Genomic DNA, 23,438 nt, shown 5'->3' with positions numbered 1-23,438 from the left:
TTGAAACTTTAGTCATATGAGTTTACTTAGTCTAAAGAACAAAGATGAATGAAAAACAAAAAATATAGCAAACAGAGCAAACAAAAAACGTTAATGCCACTATCTTGAGAGAATGCAGATTCATAGACTCTAACTTAATTGAGAGAGAGATCCCAAGCATGAAGCAACTATGCAAGAATCAACAATGACCAACAAAGGTTGCTGTAACAACCTATTCTTATCTACTCTGCTTCTTAGCTTTGATCCATACTTATTCCTGCTGTATGGGTCAAAGCTAAATTTATCCTTTGCTTCCACTTTAGAGAATTTTCTTAATTGGCTCATGTAACAAAAGTCATGTGTGATATCTTGTCTTAAATAAAGCATATCCAATGTCAAACAAAAACAAAGTCATACTTATTATCATTGACTGCTCTAAAGTTGAATACATGTAAGTGACAAAGCACAAGTTTAACATTTTTTTATGGTTTAGGTCTCTAATTAGACAGAGATTTAGAAATTTCCACCATCAATGATCATAACAACGTAATTATTGCTGCTATACCAAGCACATACTCCTCATTGAAGAATTGATGGTGTTGCTTGGCGTGAAAGAAACAACAAGAAACCATTCTATAATCAATCAAATAGATACGTACCAATAAGATAAAACACATCATCATCTCAGATTTTATTAATAAAGGACAATTCTCGTAAATACCACTAAAATATTTTTTTCAAAAATATCATTAAAATAATTTTTTTTCCAAAATTACTACAAAATTGATTAGAGTTTTAATACTAAAAATTAATTCGTAAATTCTAAATACTAAATCTTATCTTCTAAAAATTATACTGTAAAACTAAATTTGTCAATCTAAACCTAAAAATTAAATTCTACACCCTTAAAAATCATTTTTTGTGTTTGTAGAATTTTCGGAAAAAAAAACTTTTTTTTTGTGGCACTTTGATTTTTGAGGAATTACTCTTTAGTAAACCTTTCAAATAATTTTCGAACAATACTAAAAGAAAATAAAAATTGATATGCATACATCGTTAGAAAGTTAAAGCCCATGTTTCTTGGGCTTTAGGTTAGCTAGCCCCGACCTTGATATTGCCGACTATTTCCATATATAAATTATAAGAGTTTTTGTCAATTTTGTTTTCCCCGTCTGATTAGCAAATTCAACAAACAATGAACAAAGGAGAAAACTCAGATCCCCTCCCTATTGATCTCATTCTTGACATCCTCTCGAGATTGCCTGCAAAATCAATCGATAGGTTTCGCTGCGTGTCAAAGCTATGGGAGTCCATGATTCGCAAGCCATATTTCACCGACTTGTTCTCGACCAGATCCTCGGCTCGTCGTCCACGTCTCTTAATCGGGATCTACCAAGACGGTGAGCATTTTTTCTTCTAGTCGTCTCAGCCTCAGAATCCATATGAGAAGTCTTCATCTGTTGTATACGCCGATTATCAAATGAAGTTCGGTAGAGACACATGCTACGATTGTAAGTATGTCTCTGGTCTGCTCTATTTCACTAGTATGCAGATGTCAAGTAAGGATAAGGACACAGCGTGTAATATGTAATCCTACCACGAGGCAGTTTGCGATCTTACCTAAACTGAAATTAACGTGCAGAACCTATCATGAGATTTTAGGGTTTGATCATATTGGCAAGCAGTACAAGGTATTGTCTTTGAATAATTTTGTTAATGATGAAAAGGTTCATTATATTCTGACATTGGGAACCGAAAACATGAGATGGAGGAAGATCCAAACTCCCTTAATCAGCCATCATCTACGGGGTGAAGAGATATGCATTAGTGGGGTTTTGTATTACCTAGCTTACGATAATGATGATAGGATATATGTTATAGGTTGTTTTGATGTTAGGTCTGAGGATTTCAAATTTCTAAATCTACACCCAAACCTCCCTTATCAAGCCTCTACTAGATTGGTAAACTGTAAGGGTAAACTAGGTGTGATCAATTTGAATTATGATGGTCGATTTTGCCTTCGGTTATTTTTGACGGTTCTAGAGGATGTGGAGAAACAGCAATGGTCGACATATGCCTACACTTTGAGGGATGATAATATAGTCGTCAAGGGTGGCAGTTATTTTTCCGTTGTTGGGGTGACTGCTTCAGGTGAAATTGTTTTGGCGATGGATGATGCATGTAAACCGTTTTATGTTTTCTACTTCGATCCCAAAAGGAACACTCTTCTAAGAGTTGAAATCCAAGGTGTTGGAGAAGACTATAGATGGTTTCACTCTCATACAGTTTGCGCTTTTGTAGACCATGTGGAGGATCTTCAGTTTAATATTATGAAGGCAACATCTATAAACCCAACAGAACAGAAGCATAGACCCAGGAGCACATCAACATCATTTAGAGAAGATCTTCAAGTGAGGACCGTTGCTCAGCTGGGACAAGATCGTCGTACGTTTGAGAGTAATAACAATTTTGATGCTCTGTCTCTTTTAGAGGATGATTAAAGCTGTCATCTAGAAAATATCATCATGTGAGAGAAGAAGCCGCAAAGAGATTAGAGATAGAGAGATGGCATGAGGAGGCAGAGATCATTGAAGTGATAAAGAGTAGAAGATGAGGAGAAGAGATAAAGAGAAAGGTTATATATGACTTTATGCGTTTATGTTCCTTTACTTGTAATTTTTTTGAATTCCATATCTCTTCAGTTCTAATAAAACTCTCTGTTTGATACAAGTGGTACTTCGTATTCTCTTTAAAATTCAAAGAAATTCTTATGACGTTGTGTTTTTATTAAGATTCTGTCTATTTTAATTTTCATGAAAGTCATTGACATTGAGGATTTAAACCACATTTGCAACTGTCTCTCATTGAATTCGAGTGCAATCGAGTGAATGAAAAGAAAAGTTCTTAACCAGAGAGATTTTAGAGCTGTGAGCTAAGAGACGCTTAATTTTGTTTTGCAGGCATGTCACTGACGAGCAAATTAATAACTACACACCTGAAATTGGATCCGATTTATACTTTAGACATGACTTTTAAGAGTTAGATAGAAGAAATGTTACGTAAGAGATTCTAATCATGATCTATTTATTAGAAGATTGTTATTATTTATTGAAGAAAAAAAAGATTGTTATATTGGAACATCTCATAGGTAAAAGCTTTATATCTTTGGTAACTGTAAGTGTTTTCAGCCGATTAGTCTAACTCTGTATGTGTGCGGAAACAAGAACTAATCAACACCAAAATTTAACGAGTTCCCCTCCAAACCAGAGAGTACGTCTAGTGCAAGGACCGGCCCTTGCAAATATCCACTAAAGAAATCCAAGTATAAGTTTCAGTACAATTCTCTCTTGTCTCTCAATCTAACATTCTCTGTTTCTCTCTTATAGGTATCCCAAACATAAACACGACCCTGAAGCTTATTCATTTATGCTTCTAGTGTAAGAACAACCCAGAGAACAAGAATAAGAAGAATAAGAAACCTATCTAACCCAAAGCCCTAATAGACAATAGATTACCAAGAGGCTCTCTAAACCCGAAAACTCTCTATCTCTCTCTCTCTAACTTGTCTCTCCCTTGCTTCTATGTTGGTGATTCTTCTCTCTTGCTTGAATTGTGAACCCTTGCCTCTCTTTATATATAACCTTGAAGCCGCCTTATTCCAATTAGGTTTAGGATTGCAACTCCTTCTCCTTTTTGGAAACTTGCCTTTCTTCATTGTAAAGAAACACAAACCAACCAACTTGGTTCTGGTCCACATCCAAAAACTCCTTCACGGCCCAACCTCGGCCTTGTAACTACGACAGCCCAATTCGTAACCTGAACCGGTCTTCTGAACCCGATGACAATAATCCACAAATCTCCCCCTTTGTCTTTTGGTTCAACTTCATCTGTTCCGAAGAAGTTTTAATCTCGTCGCCATCTTCAATGGATACTTTCAGCAGCCCTCATCAACCTCCGCTTGACATCCTCAAAGCTGTTGTGAAGAATGTTGTTATTGTTGTTCACGACATATGTAACCTGAAAACACAAAAGCAAACTCTATCTTGTGATGCTTCTCTGCTTTCCCTTTGTATCGTGAACAATCCCCAAACTTTAACCTGTTCTTTCTTGACTTTCCACATGAAGAAGAACACAAGGAGTTCGACGCCTTCCCTGCTTGTCCCAAGTAATACCCGTGAAACCCTTTCATGATTTCAGATTTTACCATCTTCAATCTTCCTTTGTTGATTTCTTTTGAGACTGAAATGTAGTTCCTTACAATTGCTTCTCTACTTTTTCTACGAGATGACCAATCAACAAAACCATCTGGAAGTACCCCTTGCTTAAATTATGTGATTACCTTTAGCGTTACGAGATAATTCTCGAACTTATTACCAGGTTAATCCTTTGGTTAACATATCAACTGGATTTAAAGTAGTGTGGATTTTGATTACTTTGATAGAGCCATCATTCACTAAGTCCCGGATGAAGTGAATCTTGTTAGCAATATGCTTCGTTCTGTCACGATGCACCGTATACTCTTTAAAAAATCAAAGAAATTCTTATGAGGTTGTGTTTTTATTAAGATTCTGTCTATTTTAATTTTCATTTAAAGTCATTAACATTGAGGATTTAGAAGAAGTGACCTGTGACCACCTTTGCAACTGTCTATCATTCAATTCGAGTGCAATCGAGTAAATGAAAAGAAAAGTTCTTAACCAGAGAGATTTTAGAGCTGTGATCTAAGAGACGCTTAATTTTTTTTTGCAGGCATGTCACTGAAGAGCAAATTAATAACTACACACTTGAAACTGGATCCAATTTTTACTTTAGACATGACTTTTTAAGAGAATCACGATCTATTAGAAGATTGTTATTATTTATTGAAGAAAAAAAAATTGTTATATTGGAACATCTCAGAAGTAAAAGCTTTATATCTTTGGTAACAAAAATCAAAAGAAATTATAATTTTCATGAATTTTTTTGTATCTATGTAAGGGTGGGCGTTCAGGTACCCTTTCGGGTTTCTGATCGGGTATTTTAGGTTTTCGAAGTAAGAAAAATAAAACCCATTCAAATATTTTTGGATTTCAGGTCAGGTTCGGGTTTAAGTATTTTTGGGTTAAACCAAAGCCTCAAATTAATTTTGGGCACCAAAGAAAAAAGTCTAAAATCAATCCGAATTCAAAAAAAAAAAATGAAATCAATCCAAATTCATGAAAAATTATTATAATCATAAATAAAAACCAAAGTTATCAAACCAAATTGAATTCATGAAAAGAAAAAGACAATTCTAAATAACAAAACACCAAATTCACAAGCTGATAATTTTTAACTTCTTAAAACCTCAAATGACATCAAATTCAAAGTTAGAACTATATAATCTATCTAAACTAACATATGAAAATTGACATATTTAAAAATGAAAACTAATTTATCTTGAATAGTGATTATAAAATTACTTACGAAACTTGTAAATTGACTCAATCTATTGTTAAAGATATATAAATTTGGATGGTTTCGGGTATTTGTTTGGGTGTTCGAATATACCCAATTGGATTCGGATACCCTATTCATTTACTAAAAGCATCCAATTAGATATTTTTAAGTTCGGATTCGGATATTTTTAATCGGGTTCGGGTTCGGGTTAAATTGTCAAAATGGGTTAATACCCATGGGTAATCCGAACCCGCCCGTAATACTAGTGGGTAAGGGTTGGTTTTTTCTACCCATAAAAATAAATGGGTTTGAGTGGATTACCCCAAATGGGTTTATGGGTTAACCCATTAGGGTTACGGGTTACCCATGGGTTATCGTATAAATATTAAAAATATATATATGTAAATTAAAGTTTTATATTACTTTCATAAATAAGGTTATTCTTCTTAGTTTTGTCTATCCTTTTATTTGTTTATGTTTGGGTCTCATCCTAGTCCAATCACATCTCCTAACACGGCAATACTTTCGTTTATCAAAGATTTTTTACTTGTTTAATTTGTTATTTGCATGGATTTGTTATTTTTTTTCAATGTTATTTAAAAATTTAAAAAACTTTTATTGGATTTAATAATAATATTAAAGATTATAATTTTTTAATTATTTTATTATGATTTTTAATTTGTATATGGGTAACCCATTTAATCCATTTAGCCAATAGATTTTTTATTATCGGATTTGGATATATAAATTGAACCCATATAATAAATGGGTCGGGTCAAACCTGTCTACTAAAATCTCGAATCCACGTGAATTTGGGTCGGGTCAGGTCGGGTTATCCATTTTGACACCCCTAAATTGGGATATAGCTAGTGACATTTTTCAGTTTCAATTCGGTTTGAACCTAAACGGAACCAAGAACAGAACGTGATCGGTTTTATGCCTTTAAACCGAAATCACACGGAATAAACCAAACCTTGATGTGATTCGGAGCAAATGCCCTAGCTAGTCCACGAACTCTATATATTGAGTCACCTCGTACGTTCAACAAATACAACGATCATGAGTAGTGAAAAAACTATTGATTCCATCCCAATCGATCTCTTTCACGAGATCTTCTCGAGATTGCCTTCAAAGTCAGTCGGGAGGTGCCGTTGCGTCCATACTTGGCCATCAAAATTTCACCGAGCTGTTCCTGACCAGGTCCTCGACTCGTCCACGTCTCTTATTCGCTCTCAAACGATACAGCGGTGAATACCTCTTCTACTCGTCGCCTCACCCTCAGAATACATATGAGAAGTCTATTGTAGTATCCGTCGATTTGCATATCAAGTTCCATATAGGCGGAATTTACGGTCATTGTAGCTATGCGTCTGGTTTGTTCTATATTTCAGATGTGCGGATCTCAAAAAATAAGGATGAGCCTGTGATATGTAACCCACTCACGGGACAGTATGTGATCTTACCTAAACTCAGAACAAACAGCCAGGCGATAAGCTTTTTTGGGTTTGATCCCGTTGACAAGCAATTTATGGTATTGTTCATGAAAAGTATAGTTAATAGTGAAACGAGTCATCGTATTTTGAGATTAGGAACTGGAAGAATGAGGTGGAGGGAGATCCAATGTCCTTTTACCCATCAGCCTTTCCGTAAGGGGATTTGCATCAATGGGGTTTTGTATTATTTAGCTCAACCAACTGATAAAAGTTATATTATAATAGTTTGCTTTGATGTTAGGTCTGAGAAATTTGAGTTTATTAAATCAGAATACTTTGATCAGTTGATAAACTATAAGGGTAAATTAGGTGGGACTAAATTGGAGTATGAAACTGGTAGTCGATGGCCTACCCGTGACAATTATAGTGGATGGCGTACTCGTGAGTTACGTATGTGTGTTCTAGAAGATATCGAAAAACAAGAATGGTCAATATATGTCTTCCCTTTTCCGATGATCGATTCCGCAATCATTTTTCCGTTGTTGGGGTGACGCCTACAGGTGAAATTGTTTTGTGGGAGACGTTTTCTAAGTCTTATGTTATCTACTTTAGTCCCGTGAGGAACACATTCCAATGTGTTAATTTTCAAGGCCGTGGAGCTAATTGTGCTTCGGTTTACGCCATTGTAGACCATATAGAGGATGTTAGTGTTAACGATGCAAAGCAACTCAAGTCAAGCATCTAAGAATCGTTTAAGAGCATTAACAAATTTGATGCTTTGTGTCGTTTGGATGATGTAAACATTAATTATAGGAAATTTTTAAGAAACTAAGTTTTTATCCAAGTCAGAGCCTTGGCTGAAATTGTCTTATATAATTCTCTCTATCTTGCCTCTGACACTTCTCTACAGGTCTCGTGTGAGCTTTATTATTCTGCTGGCATATATAGTATTTTGAACTTTATTACTCTGATTTTTTTCTTTTTTCTGGTTAGCATTTTGTTATGGTAATTTTGTTACACGTTGTTTGGGAGCAAACTACAACTGTTTCTTTTATATCAAAAGTTCTTTTAAAACATCTATAGTATTGTTGAGGCTTTTGTTTTTTTTTTGGTATTACATCTGAGTTTTTAGCTAATCAGCCACCTCCAACTTTTAAGAGTGATAGCTTCCTTTGATCGTTCTTTTTCCGCCTTGAGACTTGAGCTACACCAATTTCATAGAACATTCTTGTTTCTCTATCAGCTGCACTCCCGAACTCTCGGATACCCCTTTCTTAAATAAAGTTATAAAATTGATGGTGGATTGATTTATCTTTATGGGTCATAACCCAAGTTATATTTTGTGACTAATATTAAAACTTCAATTTCTTTTTATGTCATCGTTTTCAACAATGAAAGCTGCAATACTAGCAAAAGCACTAATGGTATCTGATTTTACAGCAAAACGGTAAGCCTCGAGGATATCACTACACCACAAGGAATTTGTGTGCTTCACGACTAACATTTTCTGAACAAAAAAGAAAAACAATACCATTATTAAATTATGTAAACAGAACAGTTGAGACGTCTGAATGACTAACGCTACAAATAGATTTGATTTTTAGCGTAAGAACTGATACCCAAAGATGAATGAAACATAGAGAAAACAAAGATGAGATGAATGAAGATGAATGAAGTGTTGAATCATTATAGAGAGTTTACACCTTTGTAGACCATGTTGAGGATATTAAGTTTAATATTATGAAGACAACATATATATGCTGCAGCATCTATATAAGCGAGCATTAACACAAAAGTGAGGACTGAGGACCGTTGTACAGCCGCAACTAGAGCGTCGTACATTTGAGAGCATTAACAAATTTACAGGTACCGAATCCAAATTGCTTTCCTTTATAAGTTCTATCCAAGTTGTATGCTCTCAGAGTAAACATCAACTTATCTATGAAATTTTATTATTTAAGTCAAAGCCACGGCTGAAGCTGTCTCCAGAGAATTCTCGGATAACAATGTACTCTTCCTGCTAAACCAAGCAGATACTCCTCAATTATGAGTTGATGATGTTGCTTAAAAAAACAAAAAGAATCCATTCTGTGATCTATAAAATAAGTACGTACCAATAAGATAAGTCAAATCATCTGGGAAAATCAATAGAAGGTTTCAAATAATTTCGGATCATTGCTAAAAAAAAAAAGTAGAATTGATATACATCTTAGACAGTTAAAACCTATGTTTCTTGGGATTTAGGTTAGCGCCGACTTTGAACTTGACGACCATTTCCATATCTAAATTCAGAGTCTTTGTCAAAGATTGTTATATTGGAACAAGTGTTCTTGATGAAAGGTACTAGACTGTAATATTTTGGTAACAGACATCATTTTTTTTTTCTATCTGTAATCCTGACATCTGTTGTATGATCCACAGTTAAGCTCGTTATAAATTGAGAGTTGAAATCTATTGCCGAGTCAAAAACTGAAGAAAGGGAGAGAGAGAGATATAAAATTCTGATTTAACAAATTATAATTTATATAGTTTCATCACTCATGGTGCTGCCACGTCAGCGTCTCTTTTTGGTTAAGAGACCTAATTTCGGAAATTATCCAATTGTTGTGAAAGTAGAGAAACTCGAAGATAGTATTTTCTTGTATTATTAATGATTCAATCGAATAAGTACATTATATAGTAAAGGATAAAGCCCTAAGTACAATTGTATTCCTAAACCGACTTAGAATAAGATAAGAGGGCAAATGGGCCTTGTAGACTTGGACATATGAATGGGCCGATTATTGAGATCCATCCTAAGTGATTTACAACACTCCCCCTTGGATGACATAACCGTGTGAATGCTAAGAGATCACCGTAATACGCTTGGGGACGCTGCCTCATTAAAACCTTACCAGAAAAACCCAGTGGGACAAAACCATGGTGAAGGAGAAAGAGTACAGCACGTATTACTCCCCCTATTCCAAGCATCACTAAAAGTCCTTAAGTTTCCGCATCCCAATCTGGTGCGTGAGCTTCTTGAATGTCGATGTTGGTAATGACTTGGTGAAGAGATCGGCTGAATTGTCGCATGATGGAACTTGCACCACTTGAACTTCTCCGGCCTTTTGTAGTCCATGTGTGAAGAAGAACTTAGGTAAAATAACCTGCATAGCCGGTTTGAGACCTTGCATTATGTGGATCCGATAAATAACCTGCATCAGCAAAACCAACTAAACCTTCTTTGTTATAGTTAGTATAAAATAAATCCAAATCCAACATTCCTTGTAGGTAACACAATACATGTTTGATACCGTTCCAATGCCTTTGGGTCGGACAAGAACTAAATCTTGCTAGGAGGTTCACGGCAAAACAAATGTCTGGTCTAGTGTGGCTAGCCAAGAACATTAACGCTCCTATAGCACTGAGGTATGACACTTCCGGACCGAGAATTTCTTCATCGTCTTCTTTGGACCGAATGGATCACTGTCCAAATTAAGGCTTCTCACAACCGTTGGGCTAAGCAATGGGTGAGCCTGGTCCATATTAAATCTCTTGAGTACCTTTTCAGTATATGCCATTTTATGCACAAGGATTCCATCATTTATGTACTCAAGCTGCAATCCCAAACAGAACTTAGTTTTACCTAGGTCTTTCATTTCAAACTCTTTCTTGCAATATTCAACTGTTTGGGCGATTTCCCCAGAAGTTCCTAGGATATTCAAATCATCCACATATACTGCTATGATTACAAATCCTTTGTTTGCAAACTTCTTTATAAAAATACATGGACTGATGGGATCATTCTTATAGCCCTCTTTGGCTAGGTACTAACTCAATCTATTGTACCACATACGCCCACTTTGTTTCAGTCCATAAAGGGATTTGTTTAGCCTTATGCAGTATTGTTCTCGAGAACCACTCTTATATTTGAGCTAAATACCCTCTGGTAATATCATATAAATTTCATTATACAGTGGACCATATAAATATGCGGTCACTACATCCATTAGCCGCAAGTTAAGTTTTTCTCTTATAGCCAGACTTATTGAAAATCTAAAAGTCGTTGCATCCATCACAGGGGAGTATGTCTCCTCATAATCTATTCCTGGTCTTTGAGAGAATCCTTATGCTACAAGCCGTGCCTTATATCTCACGATTTCATTATTCTCATTTCTCTTCTTTACAAAGACCCATTTGTGTCCAACTGGCTTTATATCGAATGATGTCCTTAAGATCGTACCAAACACATTCCTTTTCTTTAATGAATTTAACTCCACGTCAATGGCTTCTTTCCATTTTAACCATTCTGAACTTTGAGTGCACTCTAATATAGACGTGGGTTCATGATCCTCATTTATTTCAAGTGCTACCTTGTATGCAAATATTTCATCGATGTCGACATCTTTTCGGTTCCATTGAATTCCAGACATGATATAATTTATTGAGATCTCATTATTATCAATCCCTTCAGGACCTTGAGGTTCAGCGTCCCAAACCTCAATCGGTACCTTAGGATTTGCCGCGGCCATGTCTATATTTCCTTAACCTCGGTTTGATTTGCACCTTTCTTAGATTTCCGAGGGTTCTTATCTTTGGAACCTATTGGTCTACCACGTTTCAAACGTGCCTTAGACTCTGTAGCAACTTGATTGTGTTCCTTTTGAACATCAATACGTACTGGTGCATTACAAGCTGGTATGTACGATTTCATAAACTACAAGAAAACATGGAATTGCCGACTGCAAGTTGCGACTAAAAACACATTCGCTAAATTTAGCGACTGAATTGCGATTGTTTTGCTACTAAATGGCTACTAAAATAAAACAGTCGCCTAGTAGACGCTAATTCGAGACTGATGCATAATGTCGCAGTGTAGTCGCCAATTTGTGACTAATTTGGAGACCAGTTTGACAGTCGCTAAAAATTGCGACTAAAGAGCTACTATTTAGCGACTACTTTAATTAATTTGGGCCTTAACAAAATTTGGGCCATAACAAAACACGAAAACCCATTTCTTATTCGTTTTCTTCCCCGAACAAACCCTAATCCAACATTTCTTTTCTCAATTGTTTCTTCTTCTTTGAGACGAAACAGCGAAACCTAAAAATCCTAGATCTAAATTCCTCTCACTCGACAAAACTGTAAATCCTTGATGGCTGGAGTAAAGAAAAGAGGAGGAGGAAGAAGAAACCCCTCGAATCGAACCTCTGGAACCTCACAAACTAAGAATCGAAGACCCGCTACTCTTCCCAGCCAATATGCCTTCACGCCGGCAAACTAGGGAGATCCAGACACTGATTCTCAGGGAATTCCTGTCCCAATCCTCCAGCCTCCAGCGAGACCTACACCTTCTTACCGAGACTATCCACCTCCGACGAATCTGTTCCATAACTCGAGGAGCTTTCCTGGAACATCCCTTGCCAACGAAGCTCCAATCAGGCGTCCTTTTCCTCAACCTCTCGCCTCCGCGAAGAATTCACCAGAATTCTCGAGTCAACTTCGAGAGTCTCCTCAACTGCCAGTCACGAATCATCATCGACAGTCTCCTCAACCGTCAGTCACAAATCATCATCGACCGTCTCCTCAAGTCTCGAATCTACCGTGGCAGTCTCCTCTACCTCAACAGTCTCCTCACGTCTCAAATCATCGACCACCCTCTTCTCAACCTGGTCAACCTCGAGCAGCTTCTGCATCGCATCATAGTTCTCAAGCGCAAAACTAACATGAGGAAGAAGCTGATTCTGAAGATGACGGTGTAAGGCAATCAAATCTCCCAGCTGATGTACTCGATTCTTTGCATGACATGCTTGTCCAACCAGGCCGTGAGTTGTATACCACTGTCCTCTCTCCCTCATTAGACCGTGGAACCACTTGGTAAGATTAGGATTTTTAGTTGATTAGATTAATTAGAATTTTACTTGGATTGATTAGAATTTTTAGGTTTGTTTGTGTTTGGAGGTTTATTTTAGATTGATTAGAATTTTTAGATTGATTAGAATTTGTACTTTCGATTTATTTATGTTTGAAGGTTTCGATTAGAATTTTACTTTTGATTTGTTTGTGTGTTTGTGTTTGAAGGTTTGGTAAAGACATCCCTTATCCGGAAGATTACAAAAGTGCTTACAAACAAGTTTGATGGTCCATATTACAGTTGGGGTTGTGTTCCTACTGAAAGAAGAGAAAACTACTTCTTGGAATTCGCGGTAAACTTCTACTCCTTTCAATTTGATTTCTGTATTTATAGTTTTTTTTTTGGTTTTTTTTATCACTAATACTAGTCTTCTTTTGTAGTAAACACACACCTGGGATCCCTCACTAACCGATGTGGTTCAACAAAAGTTCTATACCATTTGTCAAAACCGTATGAAAGACATGGTTTCCAAGGCAACAACTCAGCGAGATCAAGCAAAACCGAGTTGGATTGAGAAAACTCTTTGGAAAGAAATGTGTGACTATTGGAACATAGAAGAAGCCATGGCAAAGAGTGCAACCACTTTAGCAGCTCGAATGTCTGACCGTAATGGTCTTGGCCCTCACAAGCATGTATTAGGGCCGAAGTCTTACTTACAAATCGAACAAGAGGTGGTGAGTTACATCATAACCTTTTCATTGTTTAATTACTTGACATCAAATGGTTTATAACCTTTTAATTGTCTAATATGTCAGGAAGTGGAATTGGGAAGACCGCCAACTATTCCTGAAGTTTTTCTCAGGACTCATACCAAAAAAGATGGTACTTTTGTGGATAAGAAAGCGCAAGCGGTTCATGAGGCATATAAGAAAAAACGGGAAGCTAAGTTGGCTGCTCTGGATAATGATGAGTCTTCTGATGGTACTTCACGTTGATCAGAGCTATCTCACGAGGAGGATGATGAGCTCTTTCTTCAGGTAATTTGCTTCTTTCTAATTATGTTATCTTTTTCTCTCTGTTTTGTTTATGCAGTCTACTTTCATAAATGATAGAGGAACATACTTTGGAGTTGGAAGCCTAGGGAGTTACATCAACGGGAAGCGGAAGTTCCCTGGAAGCTCTTCTTCTTTCACAAGCCTGAAACAACAGCTTGAAGAAGCTAACCGCAAAATAGAGCAACAAGCAGCTCTACAAGCAGAGCGTGACGCAGAGGCTTCACGGGTTGCAGCTGAGGCTTTACGGGTTGCATCTGAGCAACAAGCAGAGATCTCACACTTGGTGAGCTTCCTCAAGACTAACCCAAACTATATCGCCTTCCTCGAGTCTCAAACCAATGACCCAAACCTTTTTGATGTTCAAAATTAGGTTCCTTCACTATCCCTCCTTCCTTTATGATTATGAAAAGTTTTGTAATATTTGTGACTTATACTCTTGTTATGTTTGGATGTTTTCTACAACTACGATGTTGGATGTAAAATGAAACTTATGTGTTTGTTTAATTTCATGTTTGTTATGTTTTAGTTATAGTTTTCATAATCAGTTTTGGTATTACAAAATCAAATAATTCGTTTTCACCAGAATTTTTTAAAAAACATGATAATTAAAAAGTCGTAAAACAGTCACTGAAACATACACAAAACAGTAACCAAAACAGTCGCAAATGAGTAACCAGATCAGTCGCTAAAGCGTTGCAAATTCAGTCGCAACTTTAGTGACTTTTTGGCGAGGGAAGAACGACCACAATTATCAGTCGCCAATTAGTAGCTCCGTGTCGACTGTTTGGCGACTGATTATTTTAGCGACGCACTGTTTAGCGACTACGTATGTCAGTCGCTAATCAGTCGTAACTAAGTAGTTTGCGACTGTTTAGTGACTGTTTTTGTAGTTGGCAAATCCATGTTATCTTGTAGTGATAACTCTCTTTGGGTCAGCAAAAGAATCTGACAACTGATTAGCTAGCTTTTGTAAATGTATAATCTTTTGGACCTCTGCCTTATATGCTAGAGTCCGAGGATCTTGCCAATTTAAGGATGTTTGATTCCATGATATTTCTTTGACCAGCTTGTTTTTTTCTCCACCCAATATAGGAAATTTCGAATTCAGCAAACTGACAATCCGCGTATCTAGCCTTAAATAAGTCACTTGTAGTTGGCTCTAGATACTTAATAATGGTGGGAGAATCATATCCAACATATATTCCCATCCTCCTTTGAGGTCCCATCTTAGTTCTTTGTGGTGGAGCAATAGGTACATAAACGGCAAACCCGAATGTTTTTAGATGGGATATGTCTGGCTCATGACCCGTTAGTAATTGGGATGACAAATATTTATGCTCACTAGATGGTCTGATGCATATAAGCTCAGCTGCATGTAATACTGCGTGTCCCCAAGCCGACACAGGAAGCTTCGACCTCATGAGTAATGGTCGAGCAATCAATTGAATACGTTTAATAAAGGACTCAGCTAATCCATTCTGTGTATGTACATGTGCCACAGTATGTTCCACACTTACCCCCATGGACATACAATAATCATTAAACGCTTGGGATGTAAATTCACCAGCATTGTCTAGACGTATAGTCTTAAGTGGAAAATCTTTTTAGTTACTTTGACTGGTGATGGCCTTATAATGAGTTTCCCTTGTGTACATGCTACACACGTGAGATTTTTAGGAATAACTTGTCTCTCTTTAAGAGTGTGCCCATTTGAATTCATAATTAGCTTACAAATCATGTTAGAACCCGGATGACCAAGCCGGTCATGCCATAAAGTGAATTGTTCATTGAACATCTTGTTCATTGCCATATTAGCTTCTATCATATTTACTTTAGCATGGTAAAGACCAGTAGATAATGCGGGTATAGTCTCTAGGATTTTTCTTAGATCCTTGGGTGATTTCAGTAATATGTAGGAACTCTAAGTTTCCTTCATCCTTAGTTTCAACATGGAAACCATTCAAACGAATATCTTTGAAACTCAATAAGCTGGGTGAATGTAAAGCATCACTTATTTCAAGATGTGTGCCTGGCCGTAGCCTTCAATTAAACTTGCTATACCCGCTCTTGGTGCTAATATTGGCATTTTTTTCAAAATGAGATTTTGCAAAATATTTCTTATCTTTCAAAAGTGTGTGGCTTGATCCACTATCCACCACAAGTATATTCTTGTCCTCAACCATTTCTCAATATGGACAAGAATCATGTTTGAGACATAAAGAATAAAACAAACAAATATATATTGAAGGAAATAATAATGAAATTTAAACCAAAATCATAATTCAATAAAACTCAAAGCATAAAACATGGAAATTAAATCAAGACAATATTTTAAATTTAATTATCCTCTCTGTTGGTACCGCAATTCGTCATCTCGAGTTGTGGGCTTGAGCCCAGGATTAACAGATAACGCAAGCCCGGAGCAGAGCCGGCCCATTAAGCCTGATCGGGGAGAAGTGAAGTGGGGTGAAACGTAACAGTGAATCATCTCGGAGCTCGGGGAAGCGGTCAAAGATTCTCATAATTGTATTAAATAGAGGGCAAGATTTATGGACTAAATTGATTTGGCATTAATTATAGTTTAACATTATAAGAGTGAGAGTTGGGAGATTGTGAAAGTGGGAAAAAAAAACTTTCATTTTGGCAATAAGATTACACTTTCACTTCGCAATAGCAATTAGTCCTTTTATTCAGTTCGGAACTAGAACGGTGGTAAGCACCCCCGCTCAAATAACACTCTGGAGATAGAAGTTCAACTTCAGTTCTCACATTCGGCGCTAGAAGGAGGGGCGATTATCACTTATACTCTTGCTAGTTAAGACTCCACTTCTGGATCCAAGCCGTACAAGCGTCGTTATGGCTAAAGAGTCCTCCAAGCAGGTAACTTTGGAAACAATCCAAAAACTTTTACAGGATTTGGCAGATAAGTTGGACCGCCAGCAAGCAGCCTCCGCTGCTCTGTCTGAACGCTTCGACAGTCTGGAAAGGCAAGTCTCTACTCGCCTAGAGATAGTCACCAGTTCGGTCACCGATCTTTTAGCCTCTCACCGCGCGTATGCTGATCGGGTTGATCTCCTGTCTTCCGAGCAAAACCTGCGACGACGCGCTCTAGAATTCACCGGCATCATTCTGCCGTTCACCTCGCAGCCGGCAATGGCAACAACGACTCCGGGGAATACTTTTCCACTACAGAAGATTCCTCAGGCGGAACCACCGCTAGTCGGAGATAGCCATAATTCAGTTCAAGTCGAGGTCGCCGGATCTTCTGAAGTTCCAGTTCGGATCCCTTCCCCAGTGGGACGAAGCGTCCTTCAAGAAAGCCTGAATCCGGGATACGCTTCTATCCCTGAGTTCCATCGGATGCAAAGCGAGATCCGAGACATGCAATCTATGATGCACAATGCAACCACTTCGGCACCAGACTTCTCCCGGGTAATTGAAGAGTCAAAGCAAACTCCCTTCTCTGATCGGATAGCTAGAGTTTGCGTTAAGGGCACCGCGAAAATAAAATTCACAAGTTACGAGGGAAAAGGAGATCCAACTACGCATCTCAAAAATTTCCTGCTCACGGCCAGCCGTGTAGACCTCAAGCCCCACGAAGCAGATGCTGGTTACTGTAAGTTGTTCGCAGAAACTTTTTGCGGACCTGCTCTGCTTTGGTTCGCATCTCTGACAGCCGGATCCGTTAACAATTTTACGGAGTTGTCAACCTATTTTATCAAGAAATATTCAAGCTTGATCGAAACAGCAGTAACGGATGCTCAACTTTGGAACCTGAACCAAGCTGCTGGGGAATCACTTCGCTCGTATATAACTAAGTTCAAGGAAATTGAAGTCCAGATTCTGGGGCTTTCAGATTCAACAGCCTTGGCCGCTTTGAAAAATGGTCTTTGGCAAGAGTCCCATTTCCGCAAAGAGTTGACTGTGAACCAGTTCGCTACCATCCAGGACGCACTCCATCGGGCCTCGAACTGGATAGTCATAGAGGAGGAAAAAGCGGCAGCAGCCCAACAGCATAACTCATACGTATGAATCTAAGTGTCATTTCACATTATCTCTAAAACCAAAGTCTCACTTCGTATCTATAAGTTGAAGTGTCATTTCGCATTATCTCTAAAATCGAAGTCTCACTTCGTGTCTATAAGTCGGAGTGTCATTTCATATTATATCTAAAACCAAAGTCTCACTTCGTACCATTAAACCGAAGTCCAACTTCGTATCTTTAAACCGAACTCCAACTTCGTATCTTTAAACCGAAGGCCAACTTCGTATCTTTAAACCAAAGTCCAACTTCGTATCTTTAAAACCGAAGGCTTACTTCGTACCATTAAACCGAAGTCCAACTTAGTATCTTTAAGCCGAAGTCCAACTTCGCATCTTTAAAACCGAAGTCTCACTTCGTAACTCTAAACTGAAGTCTCACTTTGTACCATTAAACTAAAGTCCAAATTCGTATCTTTAAACCAAAGTCCAACTTCGTATCTTTAAATCGAAGTCCAACTTCGTATCTCTGAACCAAAGTCTAACTTCGTACCATTAAACCGAAGTCCCAATTCGTATAATTTTTTATCAGAGTGTCACCTCGCATTACCTGGGAAAACGAAAAGTCCCGGTTTGCTTCCCTCTCTCTTATAGCGTGTTACACCGCATAGTGGGTCCCAATATGTGTTTGGGCAGGTAAATCTCATCATTATCGCGATCAAATCATGGGATACAAATATATTTTGTTTCCCAAAGCGGTTAACCGAAGAGCAAAAGTCCCCCGAACTAATCATCTCGACAGACTTGGGGGGCAACTGTTGGTACCGCAATTCGTCACCTCGAGTTGTGGGCTTGAGCCCATGATTAATGGATAACGCAAGCCCGGAGCAGAGCCGGCCCATTAAGCCTGATCGGGGAGAAGTGAAGTGGGGTGAAACGTAACAGTGAATCATCTCGGAGCTCGGGGAAGCGGTCAAATATTCCCATAATTGTATTAAGTAGAGGGCGAGATTTATGGAATAAATTGATTTGACATTAATTATAGTTTAACAGTATAAGAGTGAGAGTTGGGAGATTGTGAAATTGGGGGAAAAAACTTTCATTTTGGCAATAAGATTAGACTTTCACTTGGCAATAGCAATTAGTCCTTTTATTCAGTTCGGAACTAGAACGGTGGTAAGCACCCCCGCTCAAATAACACTCTAGAGATAGAAGTTCAACTTCAGTTCTCACACTCTCCTAGACAATCCGAAGACTCATAATCCAATAGGTCATCATTCTCATGGTCAAAATCTCCTTTACCATCGAGATGAACCAGGTTAGCTTCTGGATTCTTTTTCAAACTCTCTTGATAGAGATCAACAAGGTGCTTAGGTGTTCTGCATGTTTTTACCCAATTATTCTCCATATCACATCTATGGCAAATCGATTTGGTCTTATGTTGCTGTTTGAAAATTCCGCGGCCTCTACCTCAACCACGACCAAAGTCTGATCGATTCCCACGGCCATGACCATCATAATTATTTCCATGGTAATTGCCACGACCACCACGTCCTGTTTCACCACGGCCACAGCCGTGATACTTGCTTCTATGGACGTAGTTAGACTCTTTAGTCTCTTTAGGCTCTTTAGGCTCTTTCTTGGTCATATCAACCTTGTGAGCTTCTGGTAATGGAGCAGTACCAAGAGATCTCATTGCACTGTTTATTAGTAATAACTTATTGTTCTGCTCAACAAGTAGCAAACAAGAGATTAGACTTGCATATGTCTTAAAGCCCTTTTCACGATACTGTTGCTGAAGCAGTATGTTATTGGTGTGAAAGGTTGAGAATGTTTTCTCTAGCAAGTCTTCCTCAGTAACCTCCTTACCACATAGTTTCAAGATCGAGACTATCTTAAATAGCTCTGAATTATACTTATCCACGGATTTAAAATCCTGGATCCTTAAATTTTTTCAATCGAATTGAGCCTTTGGTAGGAGCACCGTCTTTTGGTGTCCATATCTGTTTTTCAACTTTGTCCAAAGGTCAAGAGGATTCTCAATGGTAAGGTACTGGTTCTTGAGACTCTCAGCAAGATGATGGCTTATTAGCAAAATCTCCTTGTACCCACTCTTTTCGGTACAATCATTATCATCCTCAATGCACTCACATAGGTCCTTTGATTTCAGGGTAATAATAGTGTCCAATGCCCATTGTAAATAATTGTCTCCAGAGACATTAAGTGCAGCATATTTGAGATTGTCGATCTTGGACATCTATAAAATACAAAACATGCACCCGATTATTTTCATGCAGTATTTAAGACCGAAACATGCAATCGCTTTAGTTTAGGCCATGCAGTATTTAAGACCGAACCATGCCAATTGTTTTAGTCTAGGCCATGCGGTATTTAAGACCGAAACATGCCATGCCTTTATCCATAATTTCGTGGTTGATATGCATGAAAACAATCCTAGATAAGTTATAGTCTAGTATTAACAGGAAAATATGCACATAATTTTGAGTTTTAGAAATTTTCCTTTTTTCTAGATAAGATTTCCTTTTTCTTTAAATAGGATAATGACAAGATTTTTAGGGAGATAGATTTTTTCTAGAATTCCGATTTTAAGGTTTGATTTTAGGGTTTTGATTTTAAACAAACAATCAATAATAATCGGATTAAAACATAGAACAAACAATTTGATATTTTTTCTCTATGAGTTTCGATTTTAGGTTTCTAGTTTTAAGGTTTTCATGCAATCGATTTTCAAACAAGCAATCAATAACAACCGGATTTTAAATATGGCACAATCTGTTTAATTGCAAACAATCTAAGCAATCCTAAACCTCATAGCAATCGAAATTTAAAGTTTTAGGGTTTTAGGGTTTCAAAGCTTAGGGTTTTGTTTGTTGATTGTTAATTTGTAGATTTTAGAGTTCTTATAGAATTAAGGACCATATTCGATTCATATGTTATGATAAGGTTTGATTATTTACCTTAACACCTTTTGGGGTTGATTGGAATTGATCCGGGAGCTAAAGACCTCGGATATACCTTGGGTTTGATCACGAACCTCGGACTAGTCACGAACAAAACTTGATCATGAACAGAAGCCGATCGCCGAGCTTGAACAATCACGAACTTGATCCGGTTGAGAGCTTGGACGAACAAAGGATGGTGTGCGGCGGCTTTAGGGTTTTAGGGATTTTTCTCAGTTGGGGTTTAGGGCAAACTCGTGATGATAACGTGTTGTGAAAGTGGAGAAACTCGAAGGTAGTATTCTCTTGTATTATTAATGATTCAATCGAATAAGTATATTGTATAGTAAAGAATAAAGCCCTAAGTACAATGGAATTCCTAAACCGACTTAGAATAAGAGAAGAGAGCCAATGGGCCTCGTGGACTTGGACATATGAATGGGCCGGTTATTGAGATCCATCCTAAGTGATTTACAACACCAATTTCGTTTTTCTTCTATTTTTGGGCATAATCTTTTAAAGGCCTATTTTTTGTTTGCCCTGGAAGTCTAACCCTTCGCTATCCTCCATTCCGTCGTTCTCCGAGTTGCGACCTCAACTATCTCTCCCCTTCTAGATTAAGTGTACTATCGATCTCAAATTAATGGTCGCCATTCCACACCCTTTCACTGCCTCTCCTGTCTTTCTTCTCCATAGTAAGGTTTCTTGTTTAATGGTCATTCATGAGCGTTGATGATCTCTCTTTTCATTCAACACCCACTACGCTTTCTTCAATTGCCGTAAGTTTTAGTCCTATATAATGTTGTCGTTTACAATTTCATGCTTCTAAGATTGTACTTTCTCTCTTACTTTACTCCTGAATAACATGGATTCCACCTTCGTTTCATTCGCAAATCTCAAAGCTGGCCGTCTTCACCAAAAGATCGTCGGAAGGATGCTTCGTCATTGGCCCGCCCGTAACGTTAAAAAAGGTGGCCAACTCATGGGCGTTGATTTCCTACTCATTGATGAAAAGGTATAAATCATCTTTAGTTTTCCTTATCTTTCTTCCGTTTTAGTTAACTTTATCTAATTGTCAATTGTTTTGCAGAGTAATGTAATCCAAGGGTGATCAATGCTTCTGTGTTGGCGTATATTAATCTGGTTCTTTCGATTTTCTGTGTTTAGAGGCGAGACTAAACATTCTCAAACATTGATGAGTTCTTTTCAAAAGTTGCACTTGGCTTTAGGCTCATTTTGAATATCTTACCCGCTGTTTTAATGCCAATGAATATAAATTACAGATTGCAGCAAACCCTGGTGGGAGAAGCCGCCTGGAAGCACGACTACAACAACATTCTTCAAGTAGGCGATTGAATCCTCCACAGGCTCGTGCTCCTGTTAGAGCACCACCACGGGGTCGAGGTCGTCACGACCTGGTTTTTTTAGACGGAGCTATGAATATCAGTTTTTCAAATGATATGAGCTTTGACGAGGTACTCTTTTAACCATGTTTATATCCCTTATGTCGCTGATGTTTTATTAAGAATTAAAGCTAATAATCCTTTACCCCTTTTAAATGTAGCAGAGATTGGATTTTTTGGAGAGACTAGAGAATGCTATTAACAATAGGAATCTTCTTCATATGGATCGTGACATTAACGAGTATGGTATCTTGTATATTTTTCTCCTTATTTTACTATGATTCTTCGATATGTGAAGCTTGATCGTTTAAACCATTTTTGATGCAGAGATGATTACGAAATGCTGCTAGCTCTTGATGAAAACAACCATCGACATGGCGGCGCTTCTACTCAACGCATTAACGACTTACCAGAGTCTACAGGTAAGCTAAAAGGTTCACTTGTACAACACAGTTTTTTCATATCGAAATTTTGTTTACTAAAAAGCTTTCTCTTTGGTGTTATATGTGGGTGATAATATGCAGACTGATAAGTTTGAAGAAACTTGTGTTATTTGTCTGGAAACACCGACGATCGGAGACACCATACGTCATCTCCCCTGTTTGCACAAATTCCATAAAGATGTAAGGTTTCTTACTGATTTGAATCAAAACCCCCTTATAAGATGAGAAATTCGGAAAATCAACAATTGTTTATAATTCTGCAGTGTATTGATCCGTGGCTAGGACGGAGTAAAGCATGTCCGGTTTGCAAATCCTCAGTTACTTGAGAAGGTTCTCAAAACTCACCATTGATACACATAATTAAGTCAATATATCAACTGAAAGTGGTTTTTTACTTCTTTACTTTGGAATGGGCTTCTGTTTTAATTTGTTTTTATTAAATGACTCGGGCTTTGATTTAGGACTATGTTTTCTATTTTCGAGTAATATGAATAGGTCCATTTTGATCGTAAGATATGTGTTCATGTATAATATTGCATCTCCATATGATACTAGACGTGTTAGAAACAACAAAGTTGTGATGTTGATGTTACGTACCACAACATTGTGAAGTTTCTGGAGTTATGAACTTACGATCAATTGACTAAAAAGTTGTATTAACTTAATTATGTGTATTATACTTAAATATATCTAAAATAAAGAATGTAAAAAAATTACCATTTTACCTTTCCAAACCGGTGGATCTTTGGAATCATTTTCCTGGTAACTGGTAAGCCAGTCATTCTTCGCCATATCTACCACCATCAATGTATTGTCACTTGGCTATATGCAACAAGAAATTGTCCAATATGTAAGACAACAGATCTTTAAGAAAAGAATAAAAAATAAACAATATATACGCCATTATTACAACTACATTGTCTTATTCTCTTC

The 23,438-nt window shown here is 37.5% G+C and overlaps 3 pseudogenes; all 3 read left to right on the top strand.

The window, feature by feature from the left end:
- The first annotated feature begins 1,163 nt into the window (after positions 1 to 1,163).
- On the top strand, positions 1,164 to 2,767 carry LOC104741711 (F-box protein At1g31080 pseudogene; annotated as a pseudogene).
- Positions 2,768 to 6,456: 3,689 nt separating this feature from the next.
- On the top strand, positions 6,457 to 7,671 carry LOC147928241 (putative F-box protein At1g30925 pseudogene; annotated as a pseudogene).
- A 5,648-nt stretch (positions 7,672 to 13,319) lies between these two features.
- On the top strand, positions 13,320 to 19,191 carry LOC147928240 (uncharacterized; annotated as a pseudogene).
- The last annotated feature ends 4,247 nt before the right edge of the window (positions 19,192 to 23,438 follow it).

This window comes from Camelina sativa, chromosome 14 (genome assembly GCF_030686135.1).
Source record: "Camelina sativa cultivar CO46 ecotype springtype chromosome 14, ASM3068613v1".
Taxonomy (NCBI): Eukaryota; Viridiplantae; Streptophyta; class Magnoliopsida; order Brassicales; family Brassicaceae; genus Camelina; species Camelina sativa.
The sequence above is the reverse complement of the archived record's forward strand: the minus strand, read 5'-3'. Positions and strand labels throughout refer to the sequence as shown.